Genomic DNA, 4,592 nt, shown 5'->3' on the forward strand with positions numbered 1-4,592 from the left:
ATATACCTTTCTGCTTTCTGCCATCACTCCCTGGGTTTAAAGGCTCATTTTCTGAATTAAAGGTGTGAGTCACCATGTTTGACTGTATCCTTGAACAACACAGAGATCCAGGTAGATCTTTGCCTCTGGAATGCTAGGATTAAAGGCATGTGGTACCATGTTTAATATTGTGGCTGTTCTGTTTTCTGACCCCAGATAAGTTTATTAGTGTGCACAATATTTTGGGGAACACAATACCACCACATTAGCCTCCAGTACCCACATGACAACTTGTGACCTTCTGTAACTCCAGTACCAAGGAGTCTAGGTGCCTTCTGAACTCAAAGGGACCAGAGTGCACACAGTGAACTTACATGCATGCAGGCAAAACATTCACTCATATAAAATAAAACATAGGCTCTCTGCTCCTCCTTATTCCAGAGACAGCTGCATCTTTTCATGCAGTGCCAGCCTCGTTCCTGAGACACAATGGTGAAGGTCGGAGTGAACAGATTTGGCTGAATTGGACACCTGGTTACCAGGGCTGCCTTCCAGTCTTATAAAATTGAAATTGTTGCCATCAATGACCCCTTCATTGACCTCAACTACATGGTCTACATGTTCCAGTATGATCTAATCATGGCAAATTCAATGGTACTTGTCATCAATGGGAAGGCCATCACCATCTTCCAGGAGCAAGATCCAGCCAACATCAAGTGAGGTGAGGCTGGTGCTGAGTATGTTGTGGAGTCTACTGGTGTCTTCACCACCAGGAGAAGGCTGGGGCCCACTTGAAGGTGGGACTAAAAGGGTCATCATCTCTGCCCCTTCTGCTGATGCCCCAATGTTTGTGATGGGTGTGAACCATGAGAAATATGGCAATTCACTCAAGACTGTCAGCAATGCTTCCTGTACCACCAACTGCTTAGCCCTCCAGCCAAGGCCATCCATGACAACTTTGGCATTGTGTAAGGACTCATGACCACAGTCCATTCCATCACTGCCACCGAGAAGACTGTGGATGGCCCTCTGGGAAACTGTGGCATGATGGCCATAGGGCTGCCCAGAACATCATCCCTGCATCCACCGGTGCTGCCAAGGCTGTGGTCAAGGTCATCCCAGAGCTGAACAGGAAGCTCATGGGCATGGCCTTCCGTGTTCCTACCCCAAATGTGTCTGTCATGGATCTGACATGCCGTCTGAAGAAACCCGCCAAATATGATGACATTAAGAAGGCCTTGAAGCAGGCATTGGAGGGCCACTAAATGCATCCTGGCTACACTGAGGACCAGGTTGTCTCCTGAAATTTTAACAGTGACCCCACTCTTCCATCTTGGATGCTGGGGCTGGCATTGCTCTCAATGACAACTCTGTGAAGCTCATTTCCTGGTACAACAATGAATAAGGCTACAGCAACAGGGTGGTGAACCTCATGGCCTACATGGCCTCCAAGGAGTAAGAAGCCCACCCTGGACCACCCACCACAGCAAGGACAGCAAGAGAGATACCTTAGCTGCTGAGCAGTTCCTGTTCTATCTCAGAGCCTGGCTTAGGGAGCCCTATTCTCTTGAATACCATCAATAAAGTTCACTGCATCCATAAAAAAATTATTAAAGCCTTAAAATTTATAACTTTTCAATTTCTGTATAACATATAATATGTTTATTTTTATTTCCCCCTCTTACTAAATATAGATTCTTTTCTCATATATAATTCCCTTTACTCCTTCCAGTTCCTCCCCACCTCGTCTCTCATCTGGATCCACTCTCCTTTCTTTCTCTCATTAGACAATAACACAGTTCAATGAGATAACAACAAAAATAACAAAATAAAACAAACAAAATGTAGCAAACCTCATCATATTAAAGTTGGACATGGCAAGCCAATAGAAAAATAAAAGAGCCCCTAGAGACGGCACAAGGATCAGAGACCCATTCATTTACACGTGTAAGGGTCCCATGAAGGTATGAAATTGAAAGCTATAGTAAACATGCAGAGGCTTGGTGCAGACCCATATAGGCCCCATGATTATTATAGGATTGTCTCTGTGATATTTGCTCAGTTCTTTTAGATGGCCTTGTTTTCCTGGTGTCTTCTGTTCCTTCTGTCTCCCTCATTCCTTCTCCTTCCTTTTCCATGGATTTGATGAAGACATCTTATTTAAAGCTGTGTGTTTCAAGGTCTCTCTCTAATTAATGTCTGGCTGTGGGTCTTCACAGATTTGTTTCCATCTACTGCACAAGGAAGCTTCTCTAATGATGGATGAATGAGGTACCCATCTATGAGTACTGCACAGTACTTTTCCTTGTCATAGACACTAGACATGGAAGTGAAAGTTCTAAAGTAGGCACCTACCAGCTCCAACTCTCCATGTGCAGTGAGTTATGTGGGCATTGTCTTCAGCAATTGGGTCTTGCTACAGTTTGTGGAGAGCAACCACTTCTTCATGATAAAAGTCCTGAAGAGATTAGGAATACTATATCTAAACATAAGGAAGGCAGTTTCCAGCAAGCTGCTATCAACTTTAAATGGAGAGAAACTCAAAGCAATAATACTAAAATTAGGAACAAGACAAGACTGTCCACTCTCTCCATGCATATTCAATAAGGTAATGAAGTCTTAGAGTAATAGGACAACTAAAAGAGATCAAGTAGATACACATTGGAAAGGAAGAAGTCAAAGTATCACTATTTGCAGATGATTTGACAGTATACATAAGTGACGCCAAAATTTCTATCAGGAAACTCCCACAACTGATAAACACCTTTAGCTAAGTGGTTGCATACAAGATTAACTTAAAAAAATCAGTAGCCCTTCTATATATAAATGACAAACAGGTTGAGAAAGAAATCAGGGAAAAAACACCCTTCATAGTAGCCACAAACATTATAACATATTTTGGGGTAAATCTAACCAGGCAAGTGAAAGACCTGGAGGATACAAACTTCAAGTCTTTGAAGAGGAAACTGAAGAAGATATCAGAAGATGGAAAAATCACCCATGCCTATGGGTCAGGGTGGGGAGAGGAAGGGAGAAAGGATTGAGGAAGGAAATTAAGGAGAGACAGTTAGAATCTAAGGGCATTTTAGGGGCAGTATAGAACCTTAGTGCAGTGGAAACGTCCATAATTGATGAAGGAAATCCTAATGAAGTCTTCAAATAATGAGGGAGACGGAGCCCCAGCTGGTCATCTCTTGAGTTGTTGGCTGAAAGGGTCCATGGAAATCCATACACACACACACACACACACACACACACACATATATATATATATAATATTTTACTATATGATTATACATGGGATATATAATTAATATACAATATAATCACATGATTAATAATGTATATATTAATTAATGCAGAAAATGCTCCTAAAAATATAAATAATTCAATAAAGTCTTAGAAATTTAATCCTTTTTCATTTTTATAAGCATTACATATTTAAAATATATATCAAAACTTTGTTTTCAATATAACTCAGATAGTAATGTAAAATTGTATAAATTTCAAGATTTTCCTGCAGCACTAGGAATTTTAAGTACAAGTAAGAATGATGGGCAGTAATTAATTGTATTTCTCTATGGCAGCTGAACCATTTCGGTGTCTAATAATTCTAGATAATTACAGTGTTTTCAGTTAATAACTTCTGTCAATTTAAGCTCTTGGTGAGTGTGTGTGTGTCTGATAGACAGTTTATGAGTCTAAATTAAGAGCTTGGTTTTCCAATGATGTGCATGACTGCTACTAGATGCTACTAATCCATTCTCTGTATCTTCATTACTAAACTGAAACTCAGGAAATTTGTTGAGGTTTTTGCACTCTTAGACAAACAATGATAGCATAGCAATGATTCTGTCCATAATTTTCCATGGCCTACATTATATTACTCAGTTCCTCTTTAAATGGTCTGTTGTAGACAAAGTGTTGTATTCGTAGTGAATCAGGTTTGAGGAATGAGAAACACACACACATATAATAATACATATATACACATATGTACTATATATATATATACATATATATTATATATACACACACATGCAAATAATTCATCTGATTTTTATCCATGATCACTCTTAGGAAACGTCTGTGATCTCAGAATCCTGACTGATGGACAGTGTGTTATTCAAAGTAGGCTCTTAGATCATACTTGAAATGGCTCAGGATGCAGACTGATGATGCCAGAGAGATCAGTAATAGGACTAAGAAATGGGCCTTCAAGATACAGTATCTGGCTGACTGCCTGACTGCTGGAAAAGAATGGAGGGGATGGGGCTAGATACTGAACTCAGTCAATGATGCTACAGAGGGAGGCTCAGTGTAACTCTGGCAATAAGCTGATGTGAGCTTACTGATTTCCAAGTACAATCAGTGTGACAGGATAAAAACCCATGTGGATTCATGTGGAAAAAAAAATGAAAGCTCGTTCTGCAGACCCCTGAGACCTTGTTCTGTGAGTCTCCTAACTGTGTTTGGCTTGTATGATTTTAATATAATGGTTACAGGCTGAAGAGATGGATTAATGGGTAAAAAAAGCACTTGCCACACAAATGTTACAACCTGTGTTGAGATCCCAAGAGCACAATGATGTGATGGAGTACAAATGTAATTCC

At 40.2% G+C, this 4,592-nt stretch overlaps 1 pseudogene; it reads left to right on the forward strand.

The window, feature by feature from the left end:
* Positions 1-468: 468 nt before the first annotated feature.
* LOC114698193 lies at positions 469-1,475 on the forward strand (annotated as a pseudogene).
* The last annotated feature ends 3,117 nt before the right edge of the window (positions 1,476-4,592 follow it).

This window comes from Peromyscus leucopus, unplaced genomic scaffold (assembly GCF_004664715.2).
Source record: "Peromyscus leucopus breed LL Stock unplaced genomic scaffold, UCI_PerLeu_2.1 scaffold_407, whole genome shotgun sequence".
Taxonomy (NCBI): domain Eukaryota; kingdom Metazoa; phylum Chordata; class Mammalia; order Rodentia; family Cricetidae; genus Peromyscus; species Peromyscus leucopus.